Source organism: Myotis myotis, unplaced genomic scaffold (genome assembly GCF_014108235.1).
Source record: "Myotis myotis isolate mMyoMyo1 unplaced genomic scaffold, mMyoMyo1.p scaffold_m19_p_2, whole genome shotgun sequence".
NCBI lineage: Eukaryota > Metazoa > Chordata > Mammalia > Chiroptera > Vespertilionidae > Myotis > Myotis myotis.
In genome coordinates this window covers 183076322-183094413 of record NW_023416324.1, presented here as the reverse complement: position 1 = coordinate 183094413, position 18092 = coordinate 183076322, and the positions used below count along the sequence as shown (strand labels likewise).

At 36.4% G+C, this 18092-nt stretch overlaps 1 protein-coding gene and 1 pseudogene across 2 annotated transcripts in view; one reads left to right on the top strand and one right to left on the bottom strand.

Annotated features, from left to right (window-relative positions):
* The window catches only part of NLGN1 (neuroligin 1), an 854057-nt gene that overhangs the window by 594546 nt on the left and 241419 nt on the right, over positions 1-18092 (top strand). The gene's annotated exons all lie outside the window — the stretch shown is intronic.
* On the bottom strand, positions 16730-17889 carry LOC118677599 (annotated as a pseudogene).

Here is an 18092-nt window from a genome sequence, read left to right as displayed (position 1 = left end):
AGACTACTACCACAGTAGAGCTTAGATCATCCAAAAGTCAGCAAACATTTTTGAATACCTATTGGCTATAAGGTGAAATATTAGGTATTTTGGTGAATAGAATGAGTGAGAGCCCATGATTCCTGCCAGTAAATACTAGCCTGTTAAATGAGTACTACAGACAAAGCAGACTAAAGGAGTATGTGTCTCTCTTCAGGAAAGTAGGTTATCTGCTAGGTAGAATCAATTATATTTTAAGGAATAATGAAGAGGCTAGGATTAAGAATACTTTAGCTTTATGGCCTGTGTATAAGAATTCAAAAGTTACACTTTCTGTATCCCACTGAGAAAAACGTTCTTAAACCTCCCCAGTACATTTCTGGCAAAAATAAAATAAAATATTTTAAAATTGTCAACATTCAAAGCCATGGAAGATTCCAAAGTCTTCTATCAGATAAGTAGAAATGTTTGGTAAGTCAGATTGCCCACCAAAGGGGAACTTTGAATCAACTCTTTTATAAACACCAAACTCCTTGAATCTTCTTATCTGCTTATTGAGAATGTAAAATCACCACTGCACTGTCAATCTAGTTATTGTTAAATAGTTGGCTCTGTAGTGATGCTATTTGTATTTTGTGGCATCCTTTACTTAGATGTATTTAAAAGAGAAAATGAATATATTCCATGTTTAATTGTACAAGATAAAACAAAAATTAAATGTCCACCTCTAAATCATACCCATAAATTTTTATGAGCCCACATTGTCCTTTTTTTAAAGCTCTTTCTTGCTAATACATCTTAGCTAATAATAATAGTAATAATAACAACTATTATTTAGTATATGCCTCCTGAGGGACAAGGGTTAGAGATACTTTACATACATTATTTTATTTAACTACATTCTCAGTTCTGATTAATTATAAAATTATGTAGATTTTTTCTATAAATCCAACTTTGAAAAAAGCCAAACACATAGGCTAAATTTAGATTTTCCAAATGAAAGCACCACAACTAGAATCATTAAGTAACTAGCCAATAATCTTTTTGATGTGAGGTTTCAAAAGTATGATTTAAACATGACTTAAAAAGTACAAACCAAAAATACAAGGCGTAAAGAAAGAAATTAATATATTGTGTTAAATGAAGAACATAATATACAAAGCTAAGAAGAAAGATTACAGCTCAAGAGAAGATATATTTAGCATCTGAAATTGATGAAGGGGATTATTATCTATAATATACTAGGGATGTCTCCAAATCCATAACAATGTTAAGGACTCCAAGAGAAAATGGACCAAGTATTTAGGAAAGAAAAGATGCAGAAAGAGAAAACCAAATTGATAATGAGTTTATTATAAAAAGATGTTTAAACTCACTGACAACTAGGAAGAAATGCAAATTAAAACAAAAACATAGCATTTTATATCAAACTAGAGGCCCAGTGCACGGATTCGTGCACTGGTGGGGTCCCTTGGCCTGGCCTGTGGGGATGGGGCCGAAACCAGCTCTCTGACATCCCCCAAGGGGTCCTGGATTACAAGAGGGCGGTACTTGGGTGACGCACCCCAGAATCAGGCTCCCTCCTCTCTGGTTCCAGGTGCATTACCCAAGAACTGCAGCTGCCAAGTCACCGCAGCTTGCAGCTCCTGCATTGAACATCTGCCCCTTGGTGGTCAGTGTATGTTATAGCTACTGGTTGGATGGTCAGATGGTCGCTTAGGCTTTTATACATATAGATGGACTGGCAAAAACTAGATGGTGAGGAACCTTCAAGATTGTTGAGGATGTGGGAAGCTGGGAACACTTGTACACTGTTGACAGGAGTGTAAACTGAACTAATCTTTATGAGGCAAAGGTTATCACTGGGAAAAAGCATTTATAAGACTACTATATGGCATTGGGTATACAACAGAACATAGCTATAAAAATATCCTATATTTAAAAAGTCACAAAGGAACAGCAACCTGTATTTTTGGGGGAATATTTTCTTATATCATAAGAGGGAAAAGAAGCCATTTTATCAACAGCTTCTAATCCTTTAGTGAAATTGAAATTAGTAAAAAAAAAAAAAATTAAAAATTGCCCAGTTGGCATGGCTCAGTGGTTGAGCGTTGACCTATAAACCAGGAGGTCCCAGTTCAATTCTGGGTTGTGGGCTTGATCCCCAGTATGGGGCATATAGGAGGCAGCCGATCAATGATTGTTTCTCATCATGGATGTTTCTATCTCTCCCTCTCCCTTCCATCTCTGAAATCAATAAAATATATTTTTTAATTAAAAAATTTTCATATATAGTTATTTTGTCCTCTATTTCCAGAGGCCAAAAACTATATCATTATTGTGCCTTGATACTAATGCATAGTTTTGGATGAATAAATGAATAAAAAACTAATGTAGATTTTTTTAATCCTAATGCCCAACACCTACATACAGCCACATGGATAATCTTAAAAATAATATGATAAAGAAAAGAAAAAACACAACGAAAATGTAACCTGTGTCACAATACTACTCATATAAATAAATTTAAAAACACACACAGATAAATACACAACACTATTACAAATATTACAAGCATAACTCCGGACACATTTTAAGCATAATAGAGTGTAAGGTAGGGAGAAGTTTGATGAAATAGGGGGTCAGAAATAAAAGGGGGAAATAAATAACTTTAGAATATTTGTCATGATTATGTGCCATTAACTGTTAGGACTGGTTAACCCAATTCTCTGCACTTGAGACCCAGTAAGCAAACAAAATCCCCTTCTATTATATAGTTATTAATAGCAAATAAAGAGCTTGAAACAAAGTTGCAAAACTTTCTGCTCCTCTTGTATATCATGTACTGCCTTTTTACTAAATATTTCCACAAAACATTCATGCTAAAAGGATTATTATAATTTAATTCAAAGACATTTATTAAGCTTCAGTTGTGTGTGAGAGATTGATTGTCCTAGGTGTTCAAGAAGATTATAGCCTGAAGAGTAAGCCAAATAAAACTTGGCTAAGTTAAGTTCCATTTAAAAAATGAAAGGGAGAAAAAGAACTAAAAGCAGAAATTGATCTTCACCAAAGCTTTCAAACAGCATAGGTCAATACTGAAGTTTCTGCATAGTGTAACATCCAGAAGTTCCAAAAAAAATGTCATTTACGTGGCTGTCTGACCAAACTCCTATTCATCCTACAACTGCTCCCTCCAAAATTCATCTTCTCTCAAAAACTCTAACTTTTTTCTCTCAAGCCCTTTTCTCCAAATTTTGAATTTGTTTAATTTGTCATTTCCTAATATAGATATCTCGATTTCTCATTTTGAGTTCTGCAAATCTCTACTAATTACCTTAATCAGCAAAGCATAAAGCTAGTGGGTAAATTTCAGAGGGAAGAGTAAATACTCACACAGGGCCATATCACTTTGAAGCCAGATGTATTTCAGAATTCCATTTCAGGATTTTGGAATAAATATGTTGCATAAAAATCACCACTAAGGAGGTTGGGTTGCACTAATATAATAACAATTACATTATTTGTTGTGACACAGGAGACATATGGCATAGAGACTCACGTCACTTCAGGTCAATTTTTGCCCCCAAATAAATTTAGATCAGGTCAAGTTTTGATGTAAAATGACTTTTAAAAAACAATTTTTATAGCTTCTTGAATTATGAAGTTAAAAATACAGCAATGTGATCTTGTACATCAGTCTCAAGGATCATAATCATGAAATAAATTGCATAAAATTCATAGGTTATTGTATTACATGATAAATACCTAGTGGGTATTGGTTCTGATCATTCTTAATAATATTATATAGTTTTATAACCTTGGAGGACACATGTATTACTTCATTTAATCTTTATAACCACTCTTTAGTTAGGTATTTTTATTACATCAATTGTGTAGAGGACAGGGATACTCAGTGCCTTTCCCAGAAACATCTGGATAGTTTGTGGTCAAGTTGAATTTCCATGTAAGGTATGTGATTAAAAGCACTTCAAGGCACGTGCTTTTAATTACACACCATACTGTGATTCCTAACCTCAAAGAATTGAGGACGGTGTGGCTAAGTCATTGAGCTTTGACTCATGAACCAAGAGGTCCCCAGTTCAATTCCTGGTCACAGCACATGCTCAGGTTGCCGGCTTGATCCCCAGTAAGGGGAATGCAGGAAGCAGCCAATAGATGTCTCTCTCTCATCAATGTTTCTATCTCTCTATAGCCCTCCCTCTAAAGTAAAATAAGAACAAAAACACATATTTTAAAATAAGGAAATGCTAGAAATCCTAACCACTGAAGATAAATGAATATCTTTGATGGTCTCATTAATAGACTTGACACAGTCAAAGAAAGAATCAATGAGCCTGAAGACAGGTCAATAGAAACTTCCTCCACTGAAAAGCAAATTCTCTTGAACAAAAGAGAAACCAGAGGAAAACAACTTGCTTATAAAGGAACAAGGGTAAACATTATACAGGACTTATCAAAACCATGCAAGCAGGAAGAGAGTGGAGTGGAATATTTATGAAGTGCTGAAAAAGGAAAAGAAATCCATCCATCTAGAATTATATATCCAGTAAAAGTACTGTTCAAAGTGAAAGAATTAAAGATTTTCTTATACAAACAAAACCTGAGGGTATTCATTTTCAACAGATTTAATTTGCAAGAAATGTTAAAAGAAGCTCATCACACCCTAGTCCAGTGGTTCTCAACCTGTGGGTCGCGACCGCCTAAGACCATCAGAAAACACATATATAATTACATATTGTTTTTGTGATTAATCACTATGCTTTAATTATGTTCAATTTGTAATAATGAAAATACATCCTGCATATCAGATATTTACATTACGATTCACAACAGTAGCAAAATTACAGTTATGAAGTAGCAACAAAAATAATTTTATGGTTGGGGGTCACCACAACATGAGCAACTCTATTAAAGGGTCGTGGCATTAGGAAGGTTGAGAACCACTGCCCTAGTCGGTTTGGCTCAGTGGATAGAGCATTGGCCTGAAGACTGAAAGGTCCCGGGTTCAATTCTGGTCAAGGACACATGCCCAGGTTGCATGGTCAATTCCCAGTAGGAGTCGAGTAGGAGGCAGCTGATCAATGATTCTCTCTCATCATTGATGTTTCTATCTCTCTCTCCCTCTCTGAAATCAATAATACATATATTGATAACATATAGATAGATAGATAGATAGATAGATAGATAGATAGATAGATAGATATAGATATTTAAAGAAATTTCTTCATGCAGGAGGAAAATGTTTTACATCAGAAATTTGAATCTACATATAGAACAAAAGCACTAGAGAAGGAATAGATAAGGCAAAATAGAACCTTTTAGTTTTCCTATTCTTAATTGACTTACAATGTAACCATTTAAAGTAGTAATAGTAACAATGGATTAGATGATTATAGCTTATAGATAAAGTGAGTGACATTAATGCCATAAGAGATGAAAAGAAAAATTAAGATTCCTCTGCTTTAAATCACCTGCACCACATGTGAAGTGTAATTTTTTTTTAATCTTTATTGTTGAAAGTATTACATATGTCCCTTTTCCCCCCTTGACCTCTTCCAGCCCACCCTTGCCCACCACCCCACGCCTTCACCACCCTACGCCTTCACCACCCTACGCCTTCACCACCCTATGGTCTATGTCTATGGGGTATGCATATATGCATACGGGTTCATATCTTCCTACCTACCCGCTCTCCACTGCCTTCCCTCTGATTTAACAGTTGTTCAATGCTTCCATGTCTCTAAATCTATGTTTGTTCATCAGCTTATGTTGTTCATTAGATACCACCTATGAGTGAAATTATGTGATACTTATCTTTCTCTGACTGGCTTATTTCGATTAGCATAATGCTCTCCACGTCCTGCCCATCAGCAAATAATTGGATTAAAAACTCAACACAATGAAATACTATGCATCTGTAAAAAAACAAAGAACTCTTACCATTTGTAACAGCATGGATGGGCCTGTAAAATGTTATCTGAAGGTGGATTTAGGTTAGTTTAAAATGTTTACTATAGCCCGGCTGGTGTTGCTCAGTGGTTGAATGTCAACCTGTGAACCAAGAAGTCACTGGCTCAATTCCCAGTCAGGGCAGATGCTCAGGTTGCAGGCTCAATCCCCAGAAGGGGGCTTGCAGGAGACACCCAATCAATGATTGTCTCTCATCATTTATGTTTCTATCTCTCTCTCCCTTTCCCTTCCTCTCTGAAATCAATAAAAATATATATTTTAAAATGTGTATCATAAACTGTAATGCAACCACTAAAAAATTATAAAGAATTATAATCGATACACTAAAAGTGGAGATAAATAGACTCATATAAAATACTTGTTCAACATCAGAGAAGGCATAACATGGGAGCAAACGTAATAAATAGAAAAGAATTACAAACTAGGTAGATATAAATCTGATGATAATAATTTCTTCAATCATGAATAGCCTAAATAGACCAATTGAAAGACAGATTCTGAGAGTGGATAAAAATAACAAGACTCTAATACATATGTCTATGAAAAAATCTACTTTAAATAGGAAGACTCAGATAGGTAAAAAATTAAGGAATCAGAAATGTATGCCATGCTAACCCTAATCAAAACAATGCTGGAGGAGCTATGTTAATTTCAGAGGTAGCCAATTTCAGGACAAGGGAGATTTTCAAGGATTAGGAGGAGATTGCATGTGCCTAACATCATAACAGATTTTATTCTTTTCATTATCTCATTCCTTCCTCATGAAAATCCAATTGGTGGGTAGCATTTACTCTATGTTTGAATATAAAGAGATTGATAAAATGTGGGAAAATGGCATTGCATTGGCTTCCTTTAGCTAAATAAGTTCCATTGAAACATCAAACAGAAAAATTGGCATTTGAAACTGCAAACAGGGACTCAACACACCATTATATTTGTTAATCTTGTATTACATTGGTTATTGTCATAGAAGCCTATTCAAAACTGCACACACTGTTACTGTGCCCAGGTAGACAAGAGACCCAGCAGAACCTTTCATGCCAGCATTTTGTCATATGTGGTGTGTGGCCATCTTGTCTCATAGGTTACTGATGTCATACAGTCTCTGTCACATGTAATCCTGTTGGCAATCTCCACTGTTCCCCAATGTCTCACAGCTTTGCCCCGTGGCTTAATAATGGGTTAGGTATGTGCTTAGCACATTTCATCTGCCTGCCAAGTTTGAGTTTGCTCCACTTAATGCAGCTCCTGCCTTGGTGTCCTGCTACCATTTATCATCCATAAGCATCTCACCCTACAGAGCAGGGCTGAAGGGAGTGTGACTTCAGTGTTGCTGGGCTGGCTGGGATCCAGGGTCTTGTTGCCAATGGTCTGCAATTCCACTTAATAATGCAAATGGCTGATGGTGTTGCTGGTGAAACTGCCTGAGAAATTCACATGCTGGCAAGTCTACTCCCAATTATTAATGCCCTGTACGTCAGTATTTCAGGCCACTAACCTCATTCATAGTTACATGACCCTCTGGACCACTAATCTTATAAACGCCACTTACAAAATAGACAATATATTTATTATTTGGTTTGATGTGGAAAATGGCATGGTTTTGTATATCTTCACAATAATGAGATAATTTCTTTTTATTATGAAATGTACATAGCAATTCATGGCCTTATACAAGAAACCAAAATATTAATGCAATAATATAAATATTAGTCTTTAAAAATATTGTCAATCAACTAGAAGGCATTAGCAAATAAAGCCCAGATAATAATTTAAAAAGTAAAATATAACAAACAAGCAAATAATTTAACCTTGATATTAATGCCACAGGCTTCCTTCACACTTTCTAGCTTTGGGGGGTTTATCTTATAACTATAGCTTTTATATAACACACTCATATATTGTGATTATCATATGCCAGGTAATCCTTTAAGCATTTTATAAATATGAAATAATTTAGTGCTCTAAAAACTGTATGAATTAGGTTATTATTATCCCCATTTTATTGATTAAGAAACTGAGGTGCAAGAAGCTTGAGTAACATTCCAAAATTCACAGTTAGAAAGTGGCGGAGCTGAGCGTCCAACCAGGCAGAGGTGCTGCATAATCTGAGATTACAACCACTTCTGGGTTGTAAAATTTCACTATTACCTCAAGCTATCGCCCCTTTTTATGGAAGCGTGTCATTCCTCTAACACAGTGGTTCCCAACTTTTTTTTGGCCATGCCCCACTTAAGCATCTCTAAAATCCCAATGCCCACCCTGACATATAATTCTTATTATTTAAAAAGTGAACTCCTATTCACATGGAGGAAGCCTAAAAGGCCATTAACTTGGTCTAAACAAGCTTCAAAAAAACATGGTACCACGAAAGAGAAAAATAAAAGAACAAAAGGACAGAGGAAGAAATCACTAACAAACTGTTACAAAAATAAAAATAATATGAAGTGCTATGAAAAAATAGCTAATAAAGTTTCAAAACATATAATAGAGAACTGAAATTCATAAATACATCACAATATATATTTATATGCTGTATGAGGCCCCTAGAACCATAAGAAATGCAAAAAATTCACTGTTAAAACTCATTCTCCAATTGCCCCCCTTAAAAATCAAATTGCCCCCCTGTGGGGTGTGTGCCCCATGTTGGGAACCACTGCTCTAACAAATCATGATAAGGATATTCTAGATGCTCAATGATTGCAGAGGGACTAGACAAGGAACAAAGGAGTTCAATTTTTACCCAAAACTAAGAATTAAGTGCACAGCAAAGTAAGTTTAGTGACTTGCCAAATGAGATTTACAGCATTAACAGGAAAAATCTGATGAGAATTATATTGCCCGGGGTCAAATATGGACCCTTGAGATAAATTTAAAACAAGTGTCAGATGAATGAGACAGCCTGAGGTAGGCAAAAGACAGCAGGCTGGGGATCGCAAGTGAAAAGTTCTAGTCTTTCTCATATCCTGGAACAACTGTTTATTTTTGTTTATTAAACTACAAGAGTATAATCTTATAGTTTCTGTAGTCAGACAAGCTGAGTCTCCAATCTGGTTTATTCATTTCCTCCCTGTGAGTCTTGTCTTTGGGGGGGGGGGGGGGGTGTCCATGCATAGCTCCTTACTTATTTCCTTCAAAGCAGAGATGTTTTCCACTTCTTTATTATTATTATTATTATTGACTGACAACATCCAGCTAAATAGAGCAGACCTTACTTAGAAGTGTATTTATCTAACTTGGCAGCCATGAAATTCTGCATAGCTGTACTGAGATACTAGCTTTGTAACTAGCAAGGAAGCTATGTTCTGGAAATACGAAGTGAATACAGAGGCTAGGTTCCTGACTTCAAAAAGCTGGATTTAGCGGGAAAGGTAGATGTTGAAGTGTTCTGAAGTACAGATGGGTCAAGATTATTAAAGGCTCAAAGAAAAATTAGGGAGCAAAACCAAAACAGATTCTCTCTGGTGATGCTTCATGCTTATGGAAAGAGGTTTGAAGCACTAAGTCACACTATACAGGCATGCTTTCAGTCACCTCTGTTTAATGTTTCAAAATTGAGTATTGTTAGGGATATTTTCTCCATACACTAGATTCAGAAGCAAGTGTTCTGCCTTCCTGTAAAGCGGGCTGATGCCCAGCAGTGTAACTATGCTTGTGAAAACATCTCTTGGTGTTAGAGGCCACAATGGAAGCACTAGCGATGTAATGTCACTTCGATCAAATGCTAAGTGACATAGACCTCCATGGGCAGTTACATTTAGACAGTGCCATCCCACAAAATACTGTCTACTAATAAGCACAGGTGAGGAAATAGGAAGCCAAACAATTCAGATATTAAATAAGGTTGACAGTTAAGGATGAACTTGAATTTGTACTGTTTTAATTTAGGATTAAGTATTTTTTTAAAAGGTTAAACATATTACTCATGGTATTTTGTAGGTTTTAGCACATTTTGCTTCCTCTGAAGTGAACACATGAAAAGAGTAATTAAGATCCATAGATGAAGGGTAAGAGAGCGGTTTTGAAGACATTAATTAGGTATTTAAACAATAATAAAGTGCAATTGACAACGTGGTGAAATATTATTGAAGAAGGCTGTTGCGAGGACTGTGGTTTTTATAGTTTGAAGGAGAAGGTGTTGATGTAAAAATAAGGGCAGATATGATGGCTAATATTAATGCCTCCAATAATGATAAAAATATATTGAATGAATTTTATGATGCAAATACATTTTCAAATATGAAAAATTATGTTTCATATTCAAAGAATGTTATGAGGCATGAAGCCTCCTACAGAATATCAACTAAAACAAGGTAATAAAGAGTGAATGTGGCAGTTAGTATGAATATAATACACTTTACAATGGAATATAATACAATTCTCATTTACAGGTTTAATTCTGTAAATCTCATTTGGCCTCTATGAGCAAGTCATTGAACTTTACTGCCCAACTGAAATGTTAGATTTTGGTTAAAAATAATTTTTTTGCAGCAATGTCTAATTTTTCTGTGGCTAGTGGACAGCCCTTTTTACTCAATGTGCTAAGTTGATACATTGAGATGTCAGCCATTCCATCTTTTGCTTGGTTCTCAACTCATTCACAATATCAACCTGGAATTTAACTGTATCCTATGCCCTTTGTGTGATGTGAAATCCCTTTTCAGAAAAAGATTCGCAGTAGTAAGCCACATCTATGGCTTATCCTAAGGATAGCCTTTGCATCATGTAGCAATTAGTGATAAAGTGTAGTAAAGTTTTAATCTAATAATACCAAAAATAAAGTTTAATGCCACCTTTTTCATCTCTCATCTCCAAGTACTAGTCAGAATGTCTATGAATGTGCTTTGTCTTATGAATATTTCCTCTAAAATCACTCACTGAATTCATTACTGGTAAAGTTAAGGAAAACTCCCCACCCACCCACCTCCTTTTATTCCCCAAAAACCAACAATAACAACAAAAAACTAAAAACAGCAATTACAAAGAGTTAAAGTCTTTTGATTTGGGAAAACAAACAAACAAACAAAAAAAAAACCCACAAACTTATGTTCTGGGTCCAGAGCAGTCCTAAATCTCTTTTGTTTCATTTTCTGATTATCTAGGTGTCTTTTCATAAACACTTTTTAAAGTGGTCCTTTCCCTCTTCTAGGAAGCTTGAGGAACTAAGAAAACATATTCCAGCCCCCTCAATCCCTTTCCTTCCAGACCCACAGTAGTCAGTGATGCTTGTTTATTTTGTGTTTTGAAATATTCCATAATTGCTTCATGTACATACCACTTGAGGAAAAGAACGTGCAGCATTTTCCTTTTATATGCTCCACACAACCTACCATAATCTTGAGCATCAAAAATTGCTCATTGCCTGTGCACATTATTCACTTAGCTAGCTCCAATTTCAGCTGAAGTTCTTTCACCGAGTATGAGACTCTGTAGGGCATTCAAAACAAGAGAGGCTGCCTTAGAAGCTAGTCATTTAGGAAGCAAGCATCCAGTCCCTGGCACTTCATACTTTTACCTTCAGATCCAGAACATCATTTTTTACCTCAAAAAACGGTGATTTTATGGAAGGGCTGTTCAATATCGCTAGGTTAATTTTTGTATTTCCAAAGCCTTTTCTTTGGCTCCAAGTGACTCCCCCACCCCCACCTCGCCTTGAGGATGAAGCATTCAAAGGCATCAGGCAAGAAAGATAAGACTCAGTAAGTTATTGAAGCTATTGGAGCTCACTCCTTGCAAAGGACAAAATATATACACCTGAAAAATAAAAACAGCAATAGAGTGATTTCCAAGGCCAACAAATGCAGTCAGGGTTTCTGGCAGTGACGGTACAAAGGATAGTGTGTTCGGAATCGTTTGTGTTCACAGTGCCTTTGTAGGCCTGTGACTGCCTGTGCTTAGGAAGATAAGAAACATTGAGAGGTAACAATTTTCTGCTTAAGAATGTGAGAAACTAAAGTAATAAAGGTAGGACCTTCATGTTGCAGCAACAGTAGCTGGAAAGTTGGTAGAAGTCGAGCTGCTGATAAGCCCAGAATAGAAATAAGGCCAATCCTCTGATGTTCCAAACACTTACCTGAAAATGATCTCTCTGAGGTCGATTTTGGTTAACTCTCACAATTCAAAGGTGGTTTCTTCTCTCTCTTTGACTTTTCATAGCATTTGACATACTATACATGACACTCAGGCTGATGCGATTCTTCTGTTCTCTTTCTTTTTGCTTACTCCTTCTCCTTTTCAGGGAAAAGGGGCTGGGGGATGAGGAAGGCTAAATGTCCACCATGAATCTACTGCTGATTAGCTCTGTGTGTTGTGAGGGGAGCGAGGGAAAAATAAGTCTGTTACTAGGAGAGGTCAAGAACACCCTTTAGAAGAAACTCTGAGCAAGTGGTTGTCATCTATGTACAGGAGAGATGAGTAGTAAAAGTTAGGCAGGGAAATCTGAATGGATTCCAGGCTCCACTAGGGCAGGGGTGGGCAACCTTTTGTGAGTGCCTGCCAAAACCAGCAAAATCTCTGACTCAAAATTCTTCTGCGTGCCAACCCTAATTTGTTGAGAACATGGTACGCCTACTTGATATCTCTTAAGGTGTACGTATGTGAAGAACCTTGAAGAAATAGTAAAATTCATTCGAGCGACAAAAACACAGTATATGATGATGAAAAATACATTTATTTTTTAATGTATACACGTACACTGATAGTCTGACAGAAAACTTTATGGCTCCGTTTGATATTATCAGTGGGACTTTTGCTGCTGCATCACTGATGACAGAGATTTTACATCAGGTTTATATTTCGTGACCTTCAGAGATATGCACGAGCTACTGCTTTCATCCGTCAGGCTACTCCTACTATGAGACTTTTATTTTACTATGTATTTACCCATCGATTATTTCTCTATCTACCCATTAATATATCTTCTTTTTAAGTAGTTCAAAGTAAATACATCAGCATATTTCTCCCCAAATACCTCAGCATGCATATTATTAACTAGAATTCAATATGTGCTTACATTTCTTTTCCCTTTGACATAAGACATACATACATACAGTGAAATGAACTGCACAAATGTTAAGAGTTTATTCACTGACTTTTGACAAATGCAAACACTTCTGTGTAACCAAACTGTGATTGAGGTCCAGAACACTGGCATCACTATCATGTCCATGAGAGTTATTCTCCACCTGTCCTCCAAAAAGCAGCCACTGTTCTGATATTTTTTTCAGATTAGTTTAATTGTGCTTATTTATATGTTTTTATAAATGGAATCAGAGTGTGAACTTTTTCCTTGAAGGCTTCTTCTACTCAGCAATTTTTTTGTTTGTTTTTTTGAGATCTATCCATCTTGTTAGTATATTAGTATATTTTTCTTTTCATTGTTGAGTAGTCCATCATCTGCCTGTTAATGGACACCTAACAGGTGTCTGTTTGCAGTTTCAGATTATTATGAATGAAACTCCTATGAACATCATTGTAGAAATATTTTTTTACAAAAAATATATTCTTGTTTAAATACCTAAGAATGAATTTGCTGTGAAGTATTTCTCCAAAGTGACTTTATCAGTTTGTATGCCTACAAAAAATATTTGTGAGTTGCAATTGCTCCACATACTTACCAAAATAGTTGTGGTTGGTCTTTTAATATTAGTCACTCCAGTAGGATTTATAGTTGTATCTCATTGTGGTTTTAATTTTCATTTCCTGGTGACTGATGCGTTTGAGCAATTTTTATGTCCTTATTGGCCATTCATATATTTTCTTTTATGTAAGGTATGTGCAACTATTTGGGATCATTTTTAAATCAGGTTATTAAATATCTTATTATTAAGTATTAGAATCATTTATATTCTTGATACCTGTTCATTATCAGATATTTGTTTCACAGATACTTTCTCCCATTCTGTGACTTTTCTATGTATTTTCTTTATCCTTTTTGTTGTTAATCCTTACTCAAGGATATTTATTCCATTTTTTAAAATTGTTTGGGGAGACTTGATTTTATTTTTTTATTTACTTTTATTTTTTAAAATCTTTATTGATGAAAGTTTTACATATGTCCTCCTTTTCCCCCCATTAACCTCTTCTAGCACATCCCTGGCTTCCACCCCAGTCCTTCACCACCCTATTGTGTGTGTCCATGAATTATGCATGTATCCTGACTTCTAACCCCAGTGTCCCCAACCCTGGCTTTTGCTCACTCAGCTCCAGTCCACTCTGCCCTCCCTCTGCCTGAACCCAAGGTGAATGGCTGCACATGAAATTTTGTGCATTGGCCCTTTAAGAAGCTGCCTGCATTTCCAGCCATCTCTCCCTGACAGATAGCAACCCTGCTGCTTTTCACAGCCAGATGTTATGTGGCTACCTTTCTCAGTTCTGGTGCTCTATGCTGGGAGGTGGCCGGCTTGGGGATTAGACAGCAGAGTTCTGTGGCAATCCCCCACAGCTGCGGTATCTCATGGGAACTTCAGCCAGCCCTTTTGCACCTCTTCCCTTCCTACCAGTCTCTATGCGGTCTCCACTTTCCGTCCTTGGTTATCAGGGTTCTCTCCAGCCAGTCTTTAGCTGACTATTCAGGGTGGGTTTGGTTTTTTTTTTTTTTTTTTTTTTTTTTTTGTATTTTAATTGTAATTACAATTTGGTCTTGGGCATGTGTCAGTGTAGCATCCACTTACTCCACCACCATTTTTAATCCTCCATTGATTTTTAGAAAGAGTGGAAAGGAGTGAGGGACAAGAGAGAGAGTGAAACATTGATGTGAGAGAGACACATCAATTGTTTGCCTCCTGCATGCACCCTGACTGGGGCCAGGGATTAAATCTGCAACCCAGATATATGCCCTTGGCCGGGACCCTTCAGTGAGCCAGCTGCTGATCTAACCATGAGTCACACTGGCCAGGGCTCCATGTATTTTCTTGGTGGTATCTTTTGATGAGTATAATATTTTAATTGTAATTTATCATTTTTTTAATTATTTTATATGATCTAAGAAACCTTTGTCTAGTTCCAAGTCACATAGATATTCTCCTGTATTTTTATCTAAAATCTTTAGTGTTTTAGATTTTACAGATGAGTCAATGTTTAAATTAATTATTGTGCATGATGTGAGGTAGTTGTTGTTTGTTTTTTAATGTGAATGTCCAATTTTCTAGGACCCTTTGCTGAAAACATTCTTCTTTATTGGTTGCTTTGGTTCTTCTTGGCAACTTTTAAACAACTTAACCAAGATTTCAGATCTAGTAGGCCATGGAACAAAATTCCAAACTCACACTTGACTGAAAAAGGTCATTCATGTTCATTCCCCTAAAATCTATGTCTAATTAAAAATAGTACTAATAAAAAGAGCCAAAAATTAATAGGTAGTGTACTAAGTTTTTTAGCATAGATTATTGCATTTAACTTTCAAATCAACTCTATTAAATAAACATCTTATTATGCCCACTTAGAGATGAGGAAACAAACTTAGAGTGGTTGAAATAATTTGCCTAAGTCACACAGCTTGTAAGTGACAAGTTAAAACTTGACCACAGGTCTGAGTTTTCAAACTGTTCTCTTAACCAGTGTGATATATTGCTCCATAATGAAGATCATACATTTTACCTGGTAAAAAGTGAGTTAACATTAGTTTAGAAGTTGGCATAGCTTAGAACAGCCGTGGGCAAACTATGGCCCGCGGGCTGGATCTGGCCCGTTTGAAATGAATAAAACTAAAAAAAAAAAAGACCGTACCCTTTTATGTAATGATGTTTACTTTGAATTTATATTAGTTCACACAAACACTCCATCCATGCTTTTGTTCCGGCCCTCCGGTCCAGTTTAAGAACCCATTATGGCCCTCGAGTCAAAAAGTTTGCCCACCCCTGGCTTAGAACCTACAAGATACCTGAGAAAATATACATTTCTGCCTTGGCCAGGTAGCTCCATTGGTTAGAGCACCTTCCCAATATGCTACAGTTGTGGGTTTGATCCTTGGAGTCAGAATCAACCAATAAATGCATAAATAAGGGGACCAACAAATCAATGTTTCTCTCTCTAACCAATAAAAAATAAAAATTTCAAAACAATATTTCTTTAAATGGTATATTGATGTCTTTAATGATTATGTTTTTACCCTTTCCATTGTACTGGCAGTATTTTAATAAATCTACTTACTAATGTGATTAGAAATAGTGTAGCAGAGAGTAAGTATGGAAAGCCAATGTTTTCTTCAAAGTTATGCATTATTTTTATTGAAAATAATAGTTCACATATTTTAAAATTCAAACAAGATTGGCTACCTACATTACATATTTTACAATATAGCCAATGTAAAAATCAACACTCAAACTCTTAAGCCTTTCTACATCATTCCAATGATGTTATACTGTTATGTAAAGAACATATCTAATTATAGGTAATCTGATCAGTCTCATGCTATATTGCCTGTTTCATCATAGTATGTAATTTATCAGAATGCAACTTGTCAATGATGCACAAGTAACAGAGGCTTACGATTTCTAGAACTTTTCAATGTATTTTTAATTATATTGTAAAACAGTAAACTCTTACAAAGATGTTTTATGATTACATCACAGCAAGCAATTGTCTATTGGGACAAAAAATATGCTAAAAGGCAAATACATTTCTATAATTAAACATACACAGCTTATTGACATTTTTCTCAAAACAAAAAATGAGGATTCACCCAGTGACACATAGGCATTCTGCCACCACCTGTTAGGTCTAAAAATTCCTGTGATCTCGAGTGTCTTGTTGAGTGTTAGAAGGCTTTTGTTTTTCTTTTAGCCACTAAATTTTTCAGGAAAAATTCACCCACTTCATATGAAGAACGTACCAGAGGGCCACTTGCAGTATAATGAAATCCAAGTTCATTTCCTACCTTTTCCCAGTATTTGAACTTTTCAGGAATAATGTATTCTTCAGCCTTGAGGCTGTGCTTTGTCGGCTGCATATACTGTCCTAAAGTCAAACAATCCACATCGGCCTCACGGACTAATTTCATTGTTGCATATACTTGCTCATCATCCTCGCCTAGACCCAACATGACAGATGTTTTAGAAATAACATCAGGCTGAATCTCCTTGGCATGCTTCCGGACGCGCAGAGACTGGTCGAAACTGGCCCTGGAATCACGAACTTTCCTCTGTAATTCTGGGACTGTTTCTACATTATGTGCAAATACGTCTAATCCCGACAGGGCGACTTTTTCTATTGCTTTAAGATCTCCCAAGAAATCAGGAGTGAGGCATTCCACAAGGATTTCTGGATTCCTTTCCTTTAGGTAAGATACAGTCTTTGCAAAGTGCTCAGCTCCTCCATCGGGCTTATCATCTCGATCCACCGATGTCAGGACAACATAATCCAGACCCCACTCGGCAATGGCCTTGGCGGTATTGCAGGGCTCGTTGGCGCCTACGGGAGGCGGATTTCTTGCCGTCTTAACGGAAAAAAGCCGGCACCTCTTGTACACGTGTCGCCCATCAGCATGATCGTGGCTGTGGCAGTGGCGTATTTCCCACCTCCCCAGCACTCTCCGATATTGGGGCATCGAGCTTCCTCACACACTGTATGGAGATTTAAATCCCGCGAAGTGTTTTTTCAGTTTATTGTAGTTTTTCCCCATGGGAATCCTTGTCTTTAGCCATGGAGGTAGTCTTAACCTCTCTCCTTTCTGGCGTTTTAAGTTCCCTTTATATTCATCCCAGGTGCTCTTGTCTCTAAGATCACCAGACACAAATCTCGAAGGTATTTTGCTCGAAGGGTCCAGTCTGTAAAAATCCTTTTTCTTTTCTTTTCTTTTTTTTTTTTTTTTTTTTTTTTTTATCTGGCAAGGAATTTACCGCTGACTGGACCGCATAAATATTTTCCAAATACTTGGAGTCTCATGGCGCGGACGACTACCCCACAGCGTAGAGACATCTCCCTCTTGTTTTCTAGCAGGGTTCCGGGATCTAAATTTCCAGGGGAAAAAAACAGATCGAGAATCATCTCTGGATTTATGACATATTACCTGAACTACCCCTGGAAAGCTAGGTTTTAAGATTATTTTTCCTTATCAGCTGAAACAAAGAAGTTTTTTCCATCTTTGGAAATAATTTCTATAAAGATTCCACTGAGCCGGT